Genomic DNA, 25117 nt, shown 5'->3' with positions numbered 1-25117 from the left:
TACCAATTGAAGAAGGCTGTGAACTTGACTTCGCCATGCCAAGTGTTACTTTCATTCTGTAACACACTAAAGTGCCAGAGAAACTGGTGTAGGCATATGTATTCAAATGCAGATATATGTAAACAAGCAAAATACGGCGTTGCGGTTGGCAACGCTTATATAAGATAAAAAGTGTCTGGCGCAGTTGTTTGATCCGTTACTGCTGCTACAATGACAAGTTATCAAGATAAGTTTGAACGTGGTGTTATAGTTCACGCACGAGCGATGGAACAAAGCATTTCCGAAGTAGCGATGAAGTGGTGATTTTTCCGTACGACCACTCAACGAGGGTTCACGAGTGTGAATATCAGGAATCCGGTAAAACATCAAATTTCCTACATCGCTGCGGCCGGAAAAAGATCCTACAAGAACGGGACGAACGACGACTGAAGAGAATCGTCCAACGTGACAGAAGTCAGAAGTGCAACCCTTCCGCAAATTGCTCCAGATTTCAGTTCTGGGCCATCAGCAGATGTGAGCGTGCGAACGATTCAACGAAACATAATCGTGGTCGGACGAGTCTGGTTTCAAATTGTGTAAGCGGATAGACGTATACGGATATGGAAACAACCTCATGAATCCATAGACGCTGCATTTCAGCAGGGGACTGTACAAGCTGGTGGAAGCTCTGTAATGGTGTGGGGCGTGTTCAGTAGGAGTGATACGTCTAGAGATGACTCTGACAAGTGACACGTACGTAACCATCCTCTCTGACCACCTGCATCCATTCATGTCCATTGTGCATTCCGACGGACTTGGCCGATTTCAGTTGGAGAATGCGACACCCCATACGTCCAGAATTGCTATAGAGTGGCTCCAGGAACATCTTCTGAGTTTAAACATTTTCGCTGGCCACCAAACTCCCTAGACATGAACATTACTGAGAAAATCTGGAATACCTTGCAACGTGCTGTTCAGGAAAGATCTCCACCCCCTCGTACTCTTATGGATTTATGGACAGCCCTGCAGGATTCATTGTGTAAATTCCCTCCAGCAGTACTGCAGACATGACTGAGTCCATGCCATGTGGTGTTGCGTCACTTCTGCGTGCTCGCGGGCGCTGTAGCCGTTATTGGGTGGCTGTAGCTGTTCTTTGGCTCTTCACTGTAGCTCAATATACCATATGACATGGCACTGTTAAGTGATCATCTTCTCATATGAAATTACAAATCTTATTTATATATACTAAGATGGTATCTGTTCTTTCGGACACTTGACCATCTTCTTCTTCTGTGCGAATGCACAAACAGTGCCCGAACTCTTACGGGAATCGGCAACGCGCCGCGAGTAATGACTATAATGGGCGGGGGAACTACGAATGTAGTGCGGGACAATACGTTGAGAATGTGGGTTTCGCGGTAGGCGTGCCAGAGATAAATCCCTGCAGTCGTGCTATCCTCTGTGTCCTCGGTGGCTCAGATGTTCGGTCAGAGGGTTAGTTGGCCTTTGGCTGTGCTGCGGTGAGGACGCGCTGTTTGTGTTCCTGCAGCGGAGCGAGCGCTTGTGTTGTTTACATCGTACTCGGCCGTTTCGCGCGTTCCGTACTCAGCATATAGATTGTAAGTAGACTGTTTAGGTTTTTTTATTGGTAACGCCACCTCTGTATGAAAATCACTGGCTGTGCTGTGTGCAGTCTGTGGCTGCTTTGCATTGTTGTAATACTCGCCATTGTAGTGTTAGGCAGCTGGCTGTGAACAGCGCGTAGCGTTGCGCAGTTGGAGGTGAGCCGCCAGCAGTGGTGGATGTGGGGAGAGAGATGGCGGAGTTTTGTAATTTGTCATGAACTGCTATATATATTATGACTATCAAGGTAAATACATTGATTGTTCTCTATTAATATCTTTCATTTGCTAACTATCCCTATCAGTAGTTGGTGCCTTCCATAGTTTGAATCTTTTATTTAGCTGGCAGTAGTGGCGCTCGCTGTATTGCAGTAGTGGGAGTAACCAAGATTTTTGTGAGGTAAGTGATTTGTGAAAAGTACAGGTTAATGTTAGTCAGGGCTATTCTCTTGTAGAGATTATTGAAAGTCAGATTGCGTTGCGCTAAAAATATTGTGCGTCAGTTTAAGCACAGTCCTGTAAAATTGTTCAAAGGGGACGTTTCATAAGATCACTATGGCGGACCAATACAGAAAATCGACGCTCAAATTTACGTTCCGCAACGAATTCGCACGGCCCCTAAGCGCTCTAAGTCGAACGATTTCTACGAGAAGAAGTTAAAATCCTGGCGACCGACATTCTCGGCATTCACTTGTCCATTGTGAGTAGTATCGTATATGTCAAGATCATCAACGACGCAACATGTGAACGGGTCCTTCGGGACACGAAACAGGGCCTCCGTTTCTGCCATGCTGATGGCAATGTGGGGACTGTACACGTCGATTATTCTGGCATGGGACTTCGCACGATCAGAATTTTTGAACTTCCTTTCGAACTACCGGCGGAGAACGTCGTGAAAGCGCTGCGCCCCTACGGTACGGTCCATGATCATATTGCGGAAAAATGGACGCAATTCCAGACATATCCTGTGCTGAACGGAGTCCGCCAGGTCCGAATAGAACTTAAAAGACATGTGCCTTCATATCTGAATATCGGTGGCTGCCGTGCCATCGTCATCTACGATGGGCAACCAAAGACCTGCTCTGGTTGTGGGAAGGAGGGACACCTCAGATCAGAATGTCTCCAACGTCGAATCACTCAACTGCCGCCAGCTGACGCAGACCCGCCATCGCAGCCGACGCTGCTTCCCTTGACTTATGCAGCAGCCCTCACGACAGCTACCACTTCACCACAACAGCCGACATTCACTGTTGGGTCGCGGCTCCATCCTCCAATACAGGGCGATGACGACACACCCGTTGCACAAGCTACGGATTCAATTCCGATGCCGCCGCCCCCGCCGACGGATAACAACATTCATGACGATAGCATGGTCGTAGACTCGCTTATTGTGCCTACAGCTGCCTTTGTGCCGGAACGTCGGGAATCTTTGCCGTCGTCTGACACAGAAGGACACACCAGGAAGCAACGCTCTCCGAAGCGACGGAAGCGGAGGCGCAGAGCAACTTCCAAACGGGATGCGACACAGCCTCCAGAGGACGACGACTCCACCTTCAATGACGACGCTACCACAGAGGCAGCGTCCATTTGCTGCAGTGTGTCACCACCGAACGGAACTGAGGACAAACCACATATACCTACAGTGGCAAAATCGGATGCCGATATGCAGGACAGATGCTGCCCACCACCTTCTGGAGTGCAAGCACCCATGCCGTGTCCTGAGGAAGCTAGGGAAGCCGATCATGCTTTGGGTTCCCCGACGTAGGCGGATGACCATGACGACGACGGAACCATGGAAGTTACGCCAACAGGGCCCACGCCATTGGCGCCGGCTCTCTAGAAAGGACGGCAGGTGAGATTTGGGGGGATGCGGAGGTGTCAATACAGTCAGAAGCGTCATAGGTAATTCCAGTCTTAATGGATAACGTAACACCTGCGGTTCGGCAACAAGCTTATCGTATCGCCACGCTTGACAACACGATACGAACGGCAGTGAAGATCCAATTGCTGCGTGAGATGCTTCGTTCTTCGGATGTTGACATTGCCCTGTTGCAAGAAGTGTATATAGCGGCCCTCCCCGTTTTCTACGGTTATGTGACATATATGTCACCAGGGGACCGGAGTGGCAGCGGTACGGCAATACTAGTGCGCGACGGAATTGCCATCGAAGAAGTGACTTACCTTCCGTCAGGAAGGGGGCTGGCGATCACAGCACTGGGCACACGCATCATTAACATTTACGCTCCATCAGGAACTGACCAACGCCGCGAACGATCGCTGTTCTACTCGGAGAATATCGCCCCCCTCTTTATCAGCCGCTTCGATCAGTATATCTTCGTCGGCGACTTTAACTGTGTGCTCCACCCCAAAGACCAAGTCCCACATTTTTCGACTTGTCAAGAACTTCGGCTCCTGGTTCGAGACCTGCTTCTCACCGACACGTGGGAGACAGTGCACTGTGACCGTCCCGGGCCGACATACCTTACTAGTCACTCAGCCAGTCGCCTAGACCGCATTTATGTCTCACGAGCTCTAGCGCCGGGAGTATTGGACGCCGAACGTTGGCCGCTTGCCTTCTCCGATCATAGCGCTTTCATATGCACACTCACTCTACAACAGCAGCGGATATGGCGCAGTCGAGGACCCTGGAAGCTGAATGTGGCACATCTTCAAGCCCCAGAATGCCGTCGGATTATCGCCAACACATGGCTGGATTGCGAACGTCGTCTTCCCCGATACCCTTCGACTCTAGCATGGTGGGTGGACTGTGCAAAACCAGCGTTTCGGCGTGTGCTAACTCAGTTCGGTAAAGATATCGCAGCTTGGCATCGTCACACATTGGACTTTTATTACACGATGCTTCGCGAACTCGACAGCCAACCGCCATCTCCAAACCGACAAATGGAAAGCCGCCGAATTAAAGGTCAAATATTGTCTCCTACGAGGAAACGTTTGGAGGGGGTCGTCGTGCGATCGCGACGTCAAGACCGAGCGGAAGGAGAAAACCCGTCTATGCACCACATCGTGCTCGACAGCCGCCGACGCCGACAGCAGCTGATCACGGACCTCGTATTGCCAGGTGGTAGGGTCGTAATGACTCAGGCGGCGGTTACAGAAGCCTTTGCAGATCACTATCGCTGGTTTTACGACGAGGTGAATACAGAGGAAGAGGAAGCGGACGATCACGACATACTGCAGCACGTATCGCACACCCTCGACAATGCAGCAGCGGCGACGCTGTTAGGTGGAATTACACGGGACGACATCGAGGACGCTCTTAACAAGGGAGCACTCAACAAATCTCCCGGGCCAGACGGAATGCCGCTCGAGTTTTATCGGACTTTCCGCGATCTAATGATGCCCCGATGGATCATCATGTACCAAGAACTGATGACCCCCGGTTCCCACGTGCCACCTGCATTCGTGGAAGGTCTCCTTATACCGATACACAAGCCTTCCAGAGGTCGGACGGTCGAGGACTACAGGCCCATTACAATGCTCAACTCGGACTATAAAATCTTCGCCCGACTACTCGCCAGCCGCATAAAGAAGGTTCTGCCCCTACTCCTCTCAATGGAGCAAACGACACAGGGCGGAGTGGTCAACATGCAAACGGCAACCAGCGAATGCAGGGATTTAATAGCCATCGCTACATCCTGTCGCCTTCGAGCTGCTCTGATCTCCATTGATTTCGACCACGCTTTCGACAGAGTTCACCAAAAGTTCCTTCTGTCCGTTATGGTCCGCATGGGCTTCCCGCCTGACTTTCTCGACATCTTTCAGCGCCTTTTCCGTGGAGCTGCATCCCGTGTACTGGTGAATGGACGGATTGCGGGTCCCTTTCCGATCCGACGGTCAGTTCGCCAAGGATGCCCACTCTCCATGATCCTTTATGCAATCGCACTCGAACCACTTGTCGGAGGGTTGAAAAACAGGCTCTCGGGAATGTCATTGAGGGGTCACACCTTTCACTGCAGGATATATGCTGATGTCCTTCTATTACTTGTCCGATCTGGTGACGAGGTACGCTCGGTGATACAATGGATCAATCGCTATGGATTGGCAGCGGGCAGCCTCATGAATGTGGCCAAGTCGGCAGCGATGCCCATTGGGAGAGGTCTACAGGAGGACGCTTTAGCCCCACTCCCACTAGTTAACAAGATCCGGTTCTTGGGCATAACATTTACACAGGATGTGCGCCGCACGGCTGCCATGAACTATGGACGATTACTACAGGCCATACACACAGAAGTTCGCCGGAACTTACTTCGACGGATGGACCTCCTACAGCGTGTGGAATACCTCAGCCTTCACGTGGCGACTAAGATGATCCACATGGCCCAGGTCCTACCGATACCGACAGCGATGGCACACAGACTGCAAGCAGCGTTTGGATATTACCTTACCGCCGGACACCTATTCAAAGTCCGCTACGAAACACTCATCCTCCCTCCGCGTGATGGCGGACTGGGACTTATAAATGTACGAGCGAGAGCTACAGCGTTATACTTGTGCACAATTATGAAACTGTGGACCCACAAAGATGCTTCCCTTACGGGACGTCTGTTAAAGGAATTGCTCCCGGCGTCTTTTTGCCACCTGTCACGATTGCGCACATTACACCTTCACTCTCGCACCTCTCGGCAGCCGGCCGCGGTGGTCTCGCGGTTCTAGGCGCGCAGTCCGGAACCGTACGACTGCTACGGTCGCAGGTTCGAATCCTGCCTCGGGCATGGATGTGTGTGATGTCCTTAGGTTAGTTAGGTTTAAGTAGTTCTAAGTTCTAGGGGACTGATGGCCACAGCAGTTGAGTCCCATAGTGCTCAGAGCCATTTGAACCATTTTGAACCTCTCGGCATTTATTCTTGAGTATAGTTGCGTGCACCCAGACCTTCCCCACACTCGCACTCCCAAGGCGAGAGACGTTTACAGACTGCTGCTAAGGTCCATCCCTCGGAATATGATTGAGAAGAAGAGCCCTACTACCCTATGGCCTGCAGTGTGGAGAGCGGTCCAGAAGCCGTTCCTCCCCACGCGGGTACGAGCCGCGTGGTACCAGGTGGTGAACGGGAAGGTTGTAACACGACAAAGGCTGCACGCTATTGGGATGACAGATTCCCCGCTTTGCCCACGTTGCCACCTCGTGGATACTAACGAACACCGCTTAACAAGTGGATCGGCGTTCTGCTAGTGCAGAAGATCCTCGCCTGCTACCTACGTATCGCGCCTCGTACAATTGAGCCACGGCTCCTCCTTTGTCAAGAGGATACTTAATTCCCACCTGCGAAGACTCACGCTCTCACATGGTTTAAAGGCATGTCCATATACTACCTCTTTCGAGATAATGAGAAGATGGTGCTTGATTACTGGAAATTTCTCCAGGACAGTCATAGCACACTTGAGTGTACACCCCGATACCGACAACTACTTGCAAACTATTTGCGCAGTGTCTTCGATAACCCCCCTCACAGCTGGGGAGTACCGGGGAGAGGATGACTGCCGACATGGGGCTCCACACGCTGCGAAATGTTGTACCAATTTGGAACATGGTATCTGTACGCAGATGGGCCATGCACATGGAATGGCGTGCGCGATTTGGTTACATTTTTCTTTCTTTGTTATCTATCATCACACTATTAGTTTCAAATTCTATTTCATAGTTTAGAAGGAACTCTTGTTATGTGTTTGCTACGGATGTAATTTTCTAATAATAATAAATTTAAAAAAAAATTGGTAGAGCACTTCCCCGCGAAAGGCAAAGGTCCCGAGATCGAGTCTCGGTGCTGCACAAAAAAAAAAAAAAAAAAAAAGAGAGAGAGAGAGGGTTTAGCTAGCCTCTGTATTAAAAAACTGAGTAAACGGATCAACGAACAGCCTTAACATGTATCATAGGACGTCCGCAACGAACAAATTCAACGAACAATATAGAACAAAATGAGATTTAAAAAAATGGATAAAGCGTCTGCCATGTAAGCAAGAGATCCCGGGTTCGAGTCCCGGTCGGGGCACACATTTTCATCTGTCCCCGTTGACGTATGTCAACGCCTGTAAGCAGCTAAGGGTGTTCATTTCATTGTAATCTTATTTATTATATAAGATTGCTCCCATTGTTTGTGCATCACATGTGGTTCACACCTAGTTGTCTGACCAGATGCGTAATATTGGCCGGCCAGTGTGGTCTAGCGGTTGTAGGCGCTTCAGTCTGGCACCGTGCGACCGCTACGGTCGCAGTTTCGAATCCCGCCTCGGGCATGGATGTGTGTGATGTCCTTAGGTTAGTTAGGTTTAAGTAGTTCCAAGTTCTAGGGAACTCATGACCTCAGATGTTAAGTCCCATAGTGCTCAGAGCCATTTGAACCATTTTTTGTATAATATTTTCTTTGTTATTGAAATCTCTTCACTAACTACTTTGAAAAATGTCAGATGATTTCATTTGCCCGTTATCAACGTATTAAATTATAAAAATTTGTGTACAGATATGCACCAGAAGGCGCAACTTAAAAGTTGCAAAGCCTCTTGTGTGAGTCTCTAATCGACTTGAGTAAATACAGCTCTTGCCGACTATTCGAATTTTCATTCAGTTTTTTTTTTTTTTTCAAATTTTTGACACCTGTATGTAAACAACAATGTTATCCTTTATGAATCAAAAAATGGTTCAAATGGCTCTGAGCACTATGGGACTTAACATCTATGGTCATCAGTCCCCTAGAACTTTAGAACTACACTCCTGGAAATGGAAAAAAGAACACATTGACACCGGTGTGTCAGACCCACCATACTTGCTCCGGACACTGCCAGAGGGCTGTACAAGCAATGATCACACGCACGGCGCAGCGGACACACCAGGAACCGCGGTGTTGGCCGTCGAATGGCGCTAGCTGCGCAGCATTTGTGCACCGCCGCCGTCAGTGTCAGCCAGTTTGCCGTGGCATACGGAGCTCCATCGCAGTCTTTAACACTGGTAGCATGCCGCGACAGCGTGGACGTGAACCGTATGTGCAGTTGACGGACTTTGAGCGAGGGCGTATAGTGGGCATGCGGGAGGCCGGGTGGACGTACCGCCGAATTGCTCAACACGTGGGGCGTGAGGTCTCCACAGTACATCGATGTTGTCGCCAGTGGTCGGCGGAAGGTGCACGTGCCCGTCGACCTGGGACCGGACCGCAGCGACGCACGGATGCACGCCAAGACCGTAGGATCCTACGCAGTGCCGTAGGGGACCGCACCGCCACTTCCCAGCAAATTAGGGACACTGTTGCTCCTGGGGTATCGACGAGGACCATTCGCAACCGTCTCCATGAAGCTGGGCTACGGTCCCGCACACCGTTAGGCCGTCTTCCGCTCACGCCCCAACATCGTGCAGCCCGCCTCCAGTGGTGTCGCGACAGGCGTGAATGGAGGGACGAATGGAGACGTGTCGTCTTCAGCGATGAGAGTCGCTTCTGCCTTGGTGCCAATGATGGTCGTATGCGTGTTTGGCGCCGTGCAGGTGAGCGCCACAATCAGGACTGCATACGACCGAGGCACACAGGGCCAACACCCGGCATCATGGTGTGGGGAGCGATCTCCTACACTGGCCGTACACCACTGGTGATCGTCGAGGGGACACTGAATAGTGCACAGTACATCCAAACCGTCATCGAACCCATCGTTCTACCATTCCTAGACCGGCAATGGAACTTGCTGTTCCAACAGGACAATGCACGTCCGCATGTATCCCGTGCCACCCAACGTGCTCTAGAAGGTGTAAGTCAACTACCCTGGCCAGCAAGATCTCCGGATCTGTCCCCCATTGAGCATGTTTGGGACTGGATGAAGCGTCGTCTCACGCGGTCTGCACGTCCAGCACGAACGCTGGTCCAACTGAGGCGCCAGGTGGAAGTGGCATGGCAAGCCGTTCCACAGGACTACATCCAGAATCTCTACGATCGTCTCCATGGAGAGTAGCAGCCTGCATTGCTGCGAAAGGTGGATATACACTGTACTAGTGCCGACATTGTGCATGCTCTGTTGCCTGTGTCTATGTGCCTGTGATTCTGTCAGTGTGATCATGTGATGTTTCTGACCCCAGGAATGTGTCAATAAAGTTTCCCCTTCCTGGGACAATGAATTCACAGTGTTCTTATTTCAATTTCCAGGAGTGTACTTAAACCTAACTAACCTAAGGACGTCACACAACACCCAGTCATCACGAGGCAGAGAAAATCCCTGACCCCGCCGGGAATCGAACCCGGGAACCCGGGCGTGGGAAGCGAGAACGCTTTATGAATCGTCAGTCAGGTATGTATAGTGGCTGCAGCTGTGGTGGCTCTAGTTTTAACATTATCTGTAACATGTTTCATCGTCTGTTTCACGCACGACGTCTCCACCCCTATTTGCTCTGGCCCTGAGGTCTGGAGGGCAGTCGCTCTGGCTCTGCACCGGCGGACGCGACCCATCCCCGCGGCGCACGTGACCGCTGATGCTGGGGAGGCAGGGATTGCCACAGAAAGCCGGCCGCTGACTGGCGACTGGCGATTGCCTCAGAGCGCAGTGGGCTCGCGATCATGTGCGCCGGCTTGCGTCAGCGCGGCGGGGGCTCTCTCCGAAAACAACGAGCGCAACAAAGACGGCGTGGCGGGCGGTGAGAGCACAGCGCACAGCGCACAGCGCACCAGTGACAGGCCGGGCGCTTTCTACGGCCGGCCTGCAGCAGGCGCACCAGACAAGCCGATGCGCCGATACCGCCGCACGGCGCCGCTGCCCGCCTTTCGAAACGAAACGCGTCCCGCGCAGCTGCACTACTGTTAAACGGCCGGGCTGCTGCTCCGTACGGGGTAGGCTGTGTCAGTCTCACAAACACTTCATTGGCCACTCCACGTACACTGAGGTGACAAAAGTCGTGGTGTACGTCCTAATATCGTGTCGACCTCCTTTTGTCCAACTTGACATGGCGTGGACTCAATAAGTCTTTGGAAGTCCCGTGCACAAATATTGAGCCATGCTATCTATGTATCTACAGCTCACTCCGCAAGCCACCTAATCATGTACGGCGGGGGGTCCTTTCGGTACCACTATCTGACCCCTCCAACCCTGTTCACTCGCGAATACTGCGTGATAAGAATGATTGTTTGTAAGTTCTGTATTGTCCGCCCCCGGTAGCTGAGTGGTTGCCTGCTGAAAGTACTGGGTGTTTCGAAATGAATATCGGGATTTTAAGGCTTTGTAGCTCTTATTATATTCAACTTACAATTATTGCCGGCACGGTAGCTCAGAGTGTTCGGTCAGAGAGCTGTTTGGCCTCTGTAATAAAAAACTGAGTCCAAGGATCAACAAACGAACTTGACTGGATGTCGTATGACATCCGCAACGACCAAACACAACGATCAAACACGAACAAAATGAAGAAAAAAAAAGTGGTCATCGTGACAGAATGTTAGTCCTAAGGGCCCGGGTTCGATTCCCGGCGGGGTCGGGGTGTTGTGTTGTCCTCTTCATCATCATTTCATCCCTATCGACGCCCAGGTCGCCGAAGTGGCGTCAGCTCGAAAGACCTGCACCAGGCGAACGGTCTACCCGAAGGGAGGCCCTAGCCACACGACATTTCAACATTTTTAGTTCTGTATTGGCTCTGATTTCTCGAATTTTCTTGTCGTGGTCAACACGCGAGATGTATGTGGGGGGAAGTAATATGTTGTCCGACTCCTCCTGCAAAGTGCTATCCCAAAATTTCAATAGTAAATCTCTCCGTGATGTACAATGCCTCTCCTATAACGTCTGCCAGTGGAGTTTGTTTAGCATCTCCGTAAAGCTCTCTCACCTGCTAAACGATCCCCTGACGAAATGCACCGCTCTTCATTGGATCTTTTCTACCTCATCTATCAGTCGTACCTGGAAGGGATCCTATATAGATGAATAGTAATCAAGAACTGACTCTATAGTCGTCCAGAATTGCGAACGTGTGGTCGATGCAGGATTTTGTGCACCAACAGACCTCTGGATGATGCACTATAAATTTTCGATGGCCGCCATATCATTTGCTCGAAATATCCAGAATGTCCTTCGTACCAGTCGTAAACAATTGTCATCCATAAATATTCCATTGTTGTTTTGGAACATGAAGTACGAATGGACCAAAGGACCCACTCAGTTCCACGTAAACGCTGTCCACACAATTATGGAGCCACCATCAGCTTGCACCAGTGCATTGCAAAAACAGACATAATGTCTGATAGTACAGCAGCAATCAGTGAATTTTACAATGTTACATATAATCCGTCTTGATTGCAAAATTATTATTCACATGAGCGGTTTCGGTTCATCTAGAACCATCTTCAGATCTGATATCTGTGACACAGCATGTGGAAGTCGCTGGTTTTGGACGGGTTACTCCTGTAACCGAAATATCAGATCTGAAGATGGTTCTAGATGAAGACGGCTTATAAGTAACTTTGTTGACAACTTCGATCCATAGCTTCGTGGGGTCTGGACCACACTCGAAACCGACTACCAGTTCTTATCAACTGAAATCAGGACTCATCTGACCTGATCACGATTTTCCAGTCGTCTAGCGTCCAACCGATATGGTCACGAGCCCAGAAGAAGCGCTGCAGGCGATATCGTGCTGTCAGCGAAGGCAGTCGCGTTGGGCGTCTGCTGCCATAGCCCATTACAGCCAAATTTCGACGCATTGTCTTAATGCATACGCTCTTCGTACGTCCCACATTGATTTCTGCGTTATTTGATGCAGTGTTGCTTGTGTGTTAGTGCTGACAACTGTGCGCAAACGGCACTGCTCGCAGTCGTAGTGGGCGCCACTGCTTTGTCCGTAGAGAGGAGTATAGCCTGAAAGTTGGTACTGCTGACACTGTGGTTCTCGGAATATTAAATTTCCTAATGATTTCCGAAACGTCATGTCCAATGCGTCTAGCTCCAACTACCATTCCGCGTTCGAAGTCTGTTAATTCGCATCGTGCGGTCATAATCACGTGACGAACATGTTCGTATGAATCACCTGAGTACATGTGACAGCTCCGCGTTGCTCTTTTACACCACGTGTATGCGATACTGCCATCATTTGTATGTCACCTCAATAAGCGATAGCTGACTTTGGTGTGACAAGTACTGGCTGCGTTGCTTATGCAGACGACCTCCTTCTAATCGCGTCTGGACGATATAGTGCGTTGACAGATAACAGGGTTAATATTACAGTGGAAATACTATACTAATTGCGTCCAGAAATTAATATGTGAAAATAGTATTTGTTTGTTTCTTCGCTTTTTATCCTTTACTATGCTACTCAACCGACTACTTTGGTGAGCTGTCACCTCACAGGCGCGAAGGTTTCTGACAGGATGAATAGAAGATGACATAGTAGTTAATTTCAGAAACGTCTGCTCCATTTGAATGAAATTTTGTTTATACGTAACTCATTATTTATATAATTATTTCCATTAAACTATTGTGGGGTAATTCACCCTATCCACCCCTAGGGGTGGGGTTGGAGAGCGATAAGATATGATATTTGAAGACATACGATAACGACCGATGTTAGTCTCAAATCCAACATTTTCGTGGGTCGCCAGACTCATTGGTGACAGCTGCGACGACGTTTAACCCCTAGAATTGGAGCGGGGAGAGAGCAGGAATGGAGGGTGCGAAGATAATGGCATATCAACATATCTCTGTAATGCCTGAAGGAATTTCTCCCAAAATTTCCACACGTATCACTTTACGAATGGAAAATATTACTGTGGCAAAGTCATTCCTACTAACCCTATTACTTACGGCTTATCGGTGAAAAGGTGTGACTTAAAAGCATAACTCACTAAAATTTCAACCAAATCTGGTACACAAAAAAATTATTTGCATAAAATCATTGTGGGCGTAATATACCCCCTAGCGGTAGAGGTAGGGATGGCGATGAGAACTGCTTAAAACGAACTGCTGGTATTTATTTCCTGTAATTAGTTGACATGGAACACCTCAGAAGTGTAAAACGCAATCTGCCCCTCATTTGCTTTGTTCACTGCATCAGCCGCATTTCATTTCGGGGCCAAAGATGATTGCCACACGACTCACTACTACAGATAGATTTAACGTTCTCTCTAGACCGGCATATTGTAAAACAATGAAGAATCACACAGTTATCAATGGCAGTCTCGAAGTGATCTTCGATTATTTTCAAAGTTATAGGTTTCCTCAGAAATTGCACGACGAAATTCGCTAGAGATATGAATGAAGTAGCTGTACAAATATGTATGAAACATGCTAAATGTATGTGAAATAAGTGTAACATATGCGTACGCGGCCGACGCAACGGGCAAAAAGCTACTATTAATTACCTTCTGATGAAACTGTCCATATACCACTAAAAGGGCAAATATCAATGGCGAGAAATCCTACGGTTAGTATCAGACGAGAGAAGATTCGGAGATTAGAAAAAATATTGATAATTAGGCCTCGTGTTTGACAAAGGCAAAATTTCCTAGCTAATGTTAAAAATTTCAGTATCAGCGCGTCAACCATACTAGAAAAGATCGTGAATATAGCCCAAAATAGATCTAGACTTCCTTTTCAGCTAAACGGAATATATCACCAGCACACTCTCGTTGGTATCGATGCATAGGCTCATATCCTGACGGTGGCAACACTGGTGAAGGAGCTACGATGTATGCAGAGTAAGGCCTAGCTCGACTTACAACGGCGTACTGTACGTCATCAGGTGCTATCCTCGTATTAATTTTAGGGAAATGACCTACTGATTATATGCCAAGACACAGAAGACTTAGAAAGGCGGTCCGCGGCATTTTGGGCTACTATGATGGTAAAAAATTGGAAATAATGAACACGAGAGCGCGCGGGAGTGCAGTGGCAGCGATACTAGACGAAGTGTTTACAGAATATTTCCTAGTATCGAGGAAAGTTTATTAATGGGCGTTATCTATCCATTATGAGCATTAATCCACTTCACATCCAGTCATCGATCATACAAAAGGTATTGAAAACAATTAGAAAACGAAATAGTGATTTTTATGACTGTGGGCAGCTTGGACCGCCAGAGCATATCATCATAGTCTATAGAATGTGTGACGCACTGTTATATAACAGAGGAAGAAAGATGCGTGTTGAGAGACAAAAGCATACTTGACATAGTCAGAGAGAAAAATTTGTGCGGTGTGTTGAACAAGATAAAACACAGGTAGTAATCACACCACTTACAAGGGAACCTCCCCATCGCACCCCCCTCAGATTTAGTTATAAGTTGGCACAGTGGATAGGCCTTGAAAAACTGAACACATATCAATTGAGAAAACAGGAAGAAGTTGTGTGGAACTATGAAAAAAATAAGCAAAATATACAAACTGAGTAGTTCGTGGGAAGATAGGCAACAACAAGGACACTAGAAACGCCGGAGCGCTGTGGTCTCATGGTAACGTGAGCAGCTGCGGAATGAAAGATCCTTGGTTAACATCTTCCATCGAGTGAAAAGTTTAATTTTTTATTTTCAATTTATGTGACAAACTCTTATGTTTTCATCACTTTTTTGGGAGTGATTATCACATCCACAAGAAAACCTAAATCGGGAAAGGTAGAAGAATCTTTTTACCCATTCGCCAAGTGTACAAGCTAGGCGGGTCGACAACATATTCCTGTCATGTGACGCACTTGCCGTCACCAGTGTCGTATAGAATATATCAGATGTGTTTTCCTGTGGAGGAATCGGTTGACCTATGACCATACGATCAAATGTTTTCGGTTCCTATTGGAGAGGCACGTCCTTTCGTCTTACTAATCGCACGGTTTTGCGATGCGGTCGCAAAACACAGACGCTAAACTTATTACAGTGAACAGAGACGTCAATGAACGAACGGACAGATAATAACTATGCAAAAATAAAGAAAGTAAAATTTTCACTCGAGGGAAGACTTGAATCAAGGACGTCTCGTTCTGCAGCTGCTCACGCTACCATGGGACCACGGCGCTCCTGAGCACACATACTCCATGATGTTGCCTATGTGGCACATGGAGTACTCAGTTTGTATATTTTGCTTATTTTTTCACAGTTCCACACAACTTCTTCCTTTTTTCTCAATTGATCTCTGTTCAGTTTTTCAAGGCCTATCCACTGTGGCAACTTGTAACTAAATTTGAGGGGGGTGCGATGGGGAGGTTCCCTTGTTAGAACTGTATCTGTCAGGGAGATACGGAAATTTAAAAGATGGAACCCAGAGAGCGCGGGGGCAGAGCGATGAGATGAAGTGAAGACAAGGATCGACAGGATGAAGTACAGGCGTAGCTGAAGATAACGACGAGGGCCGTAACGAGAAAACATCGAATGGTTCTGTGACTGCTTACTACACCACACGAACGGAACACTAATAATGCACAGTAAAAGTAATTGTCTGTAAGTCAAGTGATCACCATAAAATACATTAGAGGCCAAAGAAACTGGTACACTTGCCTAATATCGTGCAGGGCCCCCGCCAGTACTCAGAAGTGCAGCAGCACGACGTGGCAAGATCTGGACTAATGTCTCAAATAGTACTGGACGGAACTGACACCATGAATCCTGAAGGGCTGTCCACAAATCCCTAAGATGACGAGGGAATGGAGATCTCTTCTGAACAGCACGTTGCAAGGCATCGCCGGCCGCTGTGGCCGAGCGGTTCTAGGCGCTTCAGTCTGGAACGGCGCGACCGCTACGGTTAGGTTTAAGTAGTTCTAAGTTCTAGGGGACTGATGACCTCAGATGTTAAGTCCCATAGTGCTCAGAGCCATTTGAACCATTTTTGCAAGGCAACCCAGATATGCTCAACAGTGTTCATGTCTGGGGAGTCTGGTGGCCAGCGGAAATGTTTAAACTCAGAAGAGTGTTCTTTGAACCACTCTGTAGCAATTCTGGACGAATGGGTTGTGTCGCATTGTCCTGCTGGAATTGGCCAAGTCCATCGGAATGCACAATGGACATGAACGGATACAGGTGGTTGGATAGGGTGCTTACGTACGTGTCACCTGTCAGCGTCGTATCTAGATGTATCAGCGGTTCCATATCATTCCAGTTGCACACGCCCGCCGGCCGGGGTGGCCGAGCGCTTCTAGGCGCTACAGTCTGGAATCGCGCGACCGCTTCGGTCTCAGCTTCGAACCCTGCCTCGGGCATGGATGTGTGTGATGTCCTTAGGTTAGTTAGGTTTAAGTAGTTCTAAGTTCTAGGGGACTGATGACCTCAGAATTTAAGTCCAATAGTGCTCAGAGCCATTTGAACCATTTTTTTTGCACACGCCCCACACCATTACAGTGCCTCTACTGACCCTGCTGACATGCAGGGTCCATGGGTTCATGAGGTTGTCTCCATACCCGTCCACGTCCATCCGTTCTATACAATTTGAAACGAGACTCGTCCGACCAGGCAACATACTGCAGCTTATATGGCCGAAATCAAGCGAAGACGTTTATGGACTCCAAAGTTTCGCCTATTATTACACTTCACCAGACTTTCTGCGTACAAATATTATTCTAGATGTAGCTGCTTTTATTGCAAAAGCGAATATGCTAAAAAGTATTGCTGTTTTTGTCTCAGATGTAGCAACAATAGTGGAATCGATTATCTTCTGTGTTGGAGAAACAGTTTGATTAGCGCGGCCCCTCGCGCCAAAGGTTCGAGTCCTCCCTCGGGCATGGGTGTGTGTCTGTTGTTCTCAGCACAAATTAGTTTAAGTAGTGTGTAAGTCTAGGGGCCGATGACCTCAGCCGTTATGAATTCACACATATTTGAACATTTGAACAATTTGATTACTTTTGACGTTTAATTTTCTCGTCTGTGTGGCTTTCCCTTCAGTTTTGGCGCATTGTTTGGTACGCTAAATAATGCAGGTACTGCATTCCGTACACGCTTCCTACGTTCCCCATTAGCTGATTCGACAGAAAGTGTAGTTTACAAAAGTTCACATTGTTAAGTTGATATATGAAGTCCTTCTGCAAAAGTTCAGGTCTTCCGCTGTTTACTAAATAATTTTTTTGTTCTTGGAAGAATAGGACATTCTTCAACAATTAGCTGTAGGTTGCAAGAGAATCGTAAATAAATTGTTCTGTAGTGTATAATTTCCCAGGCTCCTTCACAAACAAAAGAAAAACAAATGTGGTGTGATTTTTTACTTATTTTCGTTTTATGGTACACTGAAGAGTCAAAGAAACTGGTACACCTGTCTGTACACCAGACTGTAGCGCCTAGAACCGCTCGGCCACCCCGGCCGGCTCAGGGTCCTTGGATGCATGACGTTGTCTCCATAACCGTACACGTCGATCCCCTCGATGCAATTTGAAACGAGACTCGTCCGAGCAGGGAACATGTTTCCAGTCATCAACAATCCAATGTCAGAGTTAATCTAATTTCGGTGTTGACCGGCCGAGACGAGGCGTAAATGAACAAAGGCGTTAATGAAAAAGTAAGAGCATATGGACTATCAGACCAATTGTGTGATTGGATTGAGGAGTTCCTAGATAACAGAACTCAGCATGTCATTCTTAATGGAGAGAAGTCTTCCGAAGTAAGAGTGATTTCACGTGTGCCGCAGGGGAGTGTCATAGGACCGTTGCTGTTCACAATATACATAAATGACCTGGTGGATGACATCGGAAGTTCACTGAGGCTTTTTGCAGATGATGCTGTTTTGTTTCGAGAGGTTGTAACAATGGAAAAATGTACTGAAATGCAGGAGGATCTGCAGCGAATTGACGCATGGTGCAGGGAATGGCGATTGAATCTCAATGTAGACAAGTGTAATGTGCTGCGAATACAAAGAACGAAAGATGCCTTATCATTTAGCTACAATATAGCAGGTCAGCAACTAAAAGCAGTTAATTCCATAAATTACCTAGGAGTACGCATTAGGAGTGATTTAAAATGGAATGATCATATAAAGTTGATCGTCGGTAAAGCAGATGCCAGGCTGAGATTCATTGGAAGAATCCTAAGGAAAACAAAGGAAGTAGGTTACAGTACGCTTGTTCGCCCACTGCTTGAATACTGCTCAGCAGTGTGGGATCCTTACCAGATAGGGTTGATAAAAGAGATAGAGAAGATCCAACGGAGAGCAGCGCGCTTCGTTACAGGATCATTTAGTAATCGCGAAAGCGTTACGGAAATGATAGATAAACTCCAGTGGAAGACTCTGCAGGAGAGACGCTCAGTAGCTCGGTACGGGCTTTTGTTGAAGTTTCGAGAACATACCTTCACCGCGGAGTCAAGCAGTATATTGCTCCCTCCCGCGTATATCTCGCGAAGAGACCAAGAGGATAAAATCAGACAGATTAGAGCCCACACAGAGGCATACCGACAATCCTTCTTTCCACGAACAATAAGAGACTGGAATAGAATGGAGAACCGATAGAGGTACTCAGGGTACCCTCCGCCACACACCGTCAGGTGGCTTGCAGAGTATGGATGTAGATGTAGATGTAAAGCTTTGTGTCGTGCAGTCATCAAGCGTACAATTGTGGGCCTGCGGCTCCGAAAGCCGATATCGACGATGTTTCGTTGAATGGCCCAGCATTGAAATCTGCAGCAGCTTGCTGAGGTGTTGCATTCCTGCAGGATCCTTCTCCGGCCTCAGCGATGTCGGAAATCGACGTTTTACCGGATTCCTAATATTCACGGTACACTTCTGAAATTGTTCTACAGGAAAATGCCCACTTTATCGCTACCTCGGCGATGCTATGTCCCATCGGTCGTTCGCAGATTATAACACCATGTTCAAACTCACTTAAATCTTGATAATCTGCCATTGTAGCAGTAGTAGACGATCTAACACTTGCTGTCTTCTACAGGCGCCGGCCGCCGCAGTGCAGTATTCTGCCTGTTTACATATCTCTGTATTTGAATACACATGACTACATCAGTTTCTTTGGCGCTTCAGTGTACATAGCACCCACTCCCCGCTGCAGACATTATTTTACAAAGAAATAAAAACGACACTGTTCGCGTTCATCCGATATCGTATTCAGAAGTGTAGCTTGATGGTCGCTTGGAGCGTTTCTATCGCAGAGTATCAAACAAAAAAAAAAAAAAAAAAAAAAAAAAAAAGCGATTAGGAGTGTCGCGAATATTCACTGACGTGATAAAATCATGGGATAGCGATATGCACATACGTATACATATGTTGGTAGTATCACGTACACAAGGTATTAAAGGGTAGTGCATTGGTGGAGCAATCATACAATCATATGTACTCAAATAATTCATGTGGAAAGATGTCAGACGTGATTATGGCTGCATGGCGGGAATTAACACACTTTGAATGCGGAATGGTAGCTGGAGCTGGACGAGTGGCAGTTTCCATTTGCGATATCGTTAGGGAATGCAATATTCCAAGATTCAGAGTTTGAAGAATGTGCCGAGAACATCAAATTTGAGGCACTACCTCTGAACACGGACCACGCAGAGGCCGAGGGCCTTTTCTTGACGACCGACATCAAATGAGTTTGCATGTAGTTATCAGAGATAACAGACAAGCAACACTGCAAGTAACAACAGCAGAAATCAATGTGGGACGTACGACGGACGTGTCCATTAGGTCAGTGCGGCGCAGTTTCAAGTTAACGGGCTGTGGAAACCGACGCGAGTGCCGAAGCTAACAGTACGACATCGCCTGCAGCGCATCTCCTGGGCTCGTGACCATATCGTTGGACACCAGACTTCATGAAAACCGTGCACTGGTCAGATGAGTCCCGATTTCACTTGGTAAGAGCTGATGGCTGTGTTCGAGTGTGGATGGCGCAGATCGCACGAACCGGTGGACCGAAGTCGTCAACAAAGCACTGCGCAAGTTGGTGGTGGCTCCATAATGGTGTGGGCTGTCTTTACATGGAATTAACTGGATCCTGGTTATATTCGACTACTTGGAGGCCATTTGTGTACTTCATATTCCCAAACAATAATGGAATATTTATGGCTGACAATGCGCCATGTCGCTGGGCCACAATGATTCACGAATGGTTTTAAGAAAATTCTGGCCAATTCGAGGCGAATGATTTCGCCATCCGTTCGCCCGACGTGAATCCTATCGGACATTTATAGAACGTAATCGACAGGTTAGTTCGAGCACAAACATATGCATCAGCAACACCTTCGCAGTTTTGGGCTTCCAAAGACTTTTTGAATGCATGCCACATCGAGTTGCCGCACTAAACCGCGAAAAAGGATGTCCGACACGATATTACGAGGTATCCCGTGACATTTTTACCTCAGTGTATACAGGGTGGTCCATTGATAGTGACCGGGCCAAATGTATCACAAAATAAGCATAAAACGAAAAAACTACAAAGAACAAAACTTGTCTAGGTTGAAGGGGTAAACCAGATGGCGCTATGGTTGGCCCGCTAGATGGCGCTGCCACAGGTCAACTGCGTTTTTTTAAATAGGAACCCCCAGTTTTTGTATATTTTCGTGTAGTACGTAAAGAAATATGGATGTTTTAGTTGGACCACTTTTTTTCGCTTTGTTGTAGATGGCGCTGTAATAATCACAAACATATGGCTCACATTTTTAAAGGAACAGTTGGTAACAGGTAGGTTTTTTAAATTAAAATAAAGAACGTAGGTACGTTTGAACATTTTATTTCGGCTATTCCAATGTCGTACATGTACCCTTGTGAACTTATCATTTCTGAGAACGCATGCTGTTACAGCGTGATTACCTGTAAATACCACATTAATGCAATAAATGCTCAAAATGATGTCCGTCTACCTCAATGCATTTGGCAATACGTGTAACGACATTCCTCTCAACAGCGAGTAGTTCGCCTTCCGTAATGTTCGCACATGCATTGACAATGCACTGACGCATGTTGTCAGGCGTTGTCGGTGGATCACGACAGCAAATATCATACAACTTTCCCCACAGAAAGAAATCCGGGGACGTCAGATCCGGTGAACGTGCGGCCGTGGTATGGGGCTTCGACGACCAATCCACCTGTCATGAAATATGCTACTCAATACCTCTTCAACCGCACGCGAGCTATGTGGCGGACATCCATCATGTTGGAAGTACATTGCCATTCTGTCATGCAGTGAAACATCTTGTAGTAACAGCTGTAGAACATTACGTAGGAAATCAGCATTCATTGCACCATTTAGATTGCCATCGATAAAAGGGGGGCCAATTATCCTTCCTTCCATAATGTCGCACCATACGTTAACCCTCCAAGGTCGCTGATGTTCCACTTGTTGCCGCCATCGTGGATTTTCCGTTGCCCAACAGTGCATATTACTTTACCGCTGTTGGTGAATGACGCTTCGTCGCTAAATAGGACGCGTGCAAAACATCTGTCATCGTCCCGTAATTTCTCTTGTGCCCAGTGGCAGAACTCTACACGACGTTCAAAGTCGTCGCCATGCAATTCCTGGTGCACAGAAATATGGTACGGCTGCAATCGATGTTAATGTAGCATTCTCAACACCGACGTTTTTGAGATTCCCGATTCTCGCGCAATTTGTCTGCTACTGATGTGCGGATTAGCCGCGACAGCAGCTAAACACCTACTTGGGCATCATCATTTGTTGCAGGTCGTGGTTGACGTTTCACAGGTGGCTGAACACTTCCTGTTTCCTTAAATAACGTAACTATTAGGCGAACGGTGCGGACACTTGGATGATGTCGTCCAGGATACCGAGCAGCATACATAGCACACGCCCGTTGGGCATTTTGATCACAATAGCCATACATCAACACGATATCGAGCTTTTCCGCAGTTGGTAAAAGGTCCATTTTAACACGGGGTAATGTATCACGAAGCAAATATCGTCCGCACTGTCGGAATGTTAAGTGATACCCCGTACATATAGGTTTGTGTCTATTATTACACTATCTATCACAAATAGAAATAAGTGGTCCAACTAAAACATCCATATATCATTACGTACTACACGAATATGTAATAAAAATGGGGGTTCCTGTTTAAAAAAACGCAGTTGATATCCGTTTGACTTATGGCAGCGCCATCTAGCGGGCCAGCCATAGAGCCGTCTGGTTTCCCCCTTCAAGCTAGACGAGTTTCGTTCTTTGTAGTTTTTCGTTTGATGCTTATTTCGTGAGATATTTGGTCCGGTCAGTATCAATGGACGACCCTGTATGTGTATGTTTTGAGCAGCTGTTGGTGTACGACTATCGTTATGTCACGGCTAGATATGCACAATGTCCTAGATACGAGATCAGGAGACAGTGAGTAAAGAACTCGAGTACTGGGGAGGTGGCAGGTAGTTCAGAATGTTGGGCTCACCCTAGTGTAAGAACGCTTCCAGCCGGCAGACCGCAGATGGTGTAGCGCAGCACGACTGCTGCAACTCGTCATGGGGAAAGGGCAGAACCCTCGCGGGGGAGGCGGGCGTGCCTGCTGCGGTAGATAAGACGCCCTGCAAATCATGCCCCGCGTGCGTCACGGCTGTAGCGCCGCCTCCACGCTTCCCTTGGTCAGTAAGGCAGCTGCCGAATGCGCCGCGATCGCATGCCACAAATACAAATGTGGTCTTGTGCCTCTAAAAGCCGTGTTTTAGCCCAATTCGATGAAGAACAATCAGGGACCTCCCAGCGATTGATAACATTGTTTATTTCTAAGTACTTTCTACTGATGAATAAAAAAAAGAACCTAAAAGTTACCAATTAGCACTGGCTTTTAAGTTGCTATGACATATCCGTTTTTCCCGATCTACATTTTTAGTTTCGGAGTATTTTTATTTTTATTTTTGGCATTCCCACACCTGTTAAAGGACAAAGCACGACTCTCTCCAGCTGTTTATGGGTTATAAATATTATTAGTGTTGCTGTAACTGTTTCATATTGTTTGCGTTCTGCGAGGAGCGTTCAGTAAGTAATGAAAAGCAGTTTTTGTTCTAAAAGGAGATTAATTTTATTGACGATTCCACGGTTTTGCATACAAAAGCCTACTTTTCAACATAATCGGCGCTCAGTCTAAACGCCTTACGCCACCTTACTGGGAGGGCCTGCATTCCCACGAGATACCAGTCTACTGCCCCAGGTCAGAGCCAACATATCACTGCACCAATGACGTCCCCATCATCCATCCTTCCCGCGGAGTCCATCCTTTGTTGGGCCAAGCAGATGGAAGTGAGAGTGTGCGAGAACCGGGCTGTAGGATGTATGAGGAATAACAGTTCAGTGAAGTTCTGTGAGCTCCTGTCGAATGCGCAGACTTGTATGAGGCCTTTCGTTTTGATGGCCAAGGAGAAGTTCTTTTGCATTTTTGTGACGACGAGCACGCTGAACCCGTTTTTTTTTTCAATTTCCTGAGGGAATCGCAAAACACTTTGGAGTTGATCGTTGCTCCATGAGGGAGGACATTAAACAGTGTCTCAGAAGACCGTCGCCATGATTTTATGAGCTAAGGGTGTTGCTTTGAACTTTTTCTTTGGAGGAGAGACTGTGTGGCGTCACTCCATGTATTGCCGTTTTGTGACCGGTGCGAAGTGATTAAATCATGTTCTATCGCCTGTAACGGTGTTCTGAAAAAAATCTACATCTACACCTACGTGATTACTTCGCTATTCACAATAAAGTGCCAGGTAGAGGGTTCAATGAACCACCTTCAAGCTGTCTATCTACCGTTCCACTCTCGAACGGCACGCAGGAAAAACGAGCACTTAAATTTTTCTGTGTGAGCCCTGATTTCTCTTATTTAATCGTGATGACCATTTCTCCCTATGTAGGTGGGTAGCAACAGAATGTTTTCGCAGTCGGAGTGGAAAACTGGTGATTGAAATTTCGTGAGAAGATCCCGTTGCAACGAAAAAGCCTTTGTTTTAATGATTGCCACTCCAATTCACTATCTCTCCTATTTCGCGATAATACAAAACGAGCTGCCCTTCTTTGTACTTTTTCGATGTCATCCGTCAGTCCCACCTGCTGCGGTACCCACAGCGCACAGCAATACTCCAGAATAGGGCGGACAAGCGTGGTATTAGCAGTCTGTTTAGTAGATCTGTTGCACCGTTTAAGTGTTCTGCCAATGAATCGCAGTCTTTGGTTTGCCCTACCCGCAATATTATCTATGTGATCGTTCCAATTTAGGTTATTTGTAATTGTAATCCTTAAGTATTTAGCTGAATTTACAGCCTTCAGATTTGCGTGACTTATAGCGTAATCGAAATTTAGCTGATTTCTTTTAACATTCATGTGAATAACTCCACACTTTTCTTTATTCAGGGTCAACTGCCAGTTTTCGCACCATACAGACATCTTATCTAAATCATTTACAAGACGGTAAATGACAGCATCATCTACAAACAATCTAAGACGGCTACTCAGATTGTCTCCTATGTCGTTAATATAGATCAGGAGCAATATAGGGCCTATAACACTTCCTTGGGGAACGACTGATATTACATTTGTTTTTCTCGATGACTTTGCATCTATTACTACGAACTGTGACCTTTCTGACTGGAAATTACGAATCCAGTCGCACAACTGAGGCGATACTCCGTGGGCGCGCAGTTTGGTTAGAAGAAGGTTGTGAGGAACGGTG

Source organism: Schistocerca nitens, chromosome 5 (assembly GCF_023898315.1).
Source record: "Schistocerca nitens isolate TAMUIC-IGC-003100 chromosome 5, iqSchNite1.1, whole genome shotgun sequence".
NCBI classification, from domain to species: domain Eukaryota; kingdom Metazoa; phylum Arthropoda; class Insecta; order Orthoptera; family Acrididae; genus Schistocerca; species Schistocerca nitens.
Note: the sequence above shows the minus strand (reverse complement) of the source record.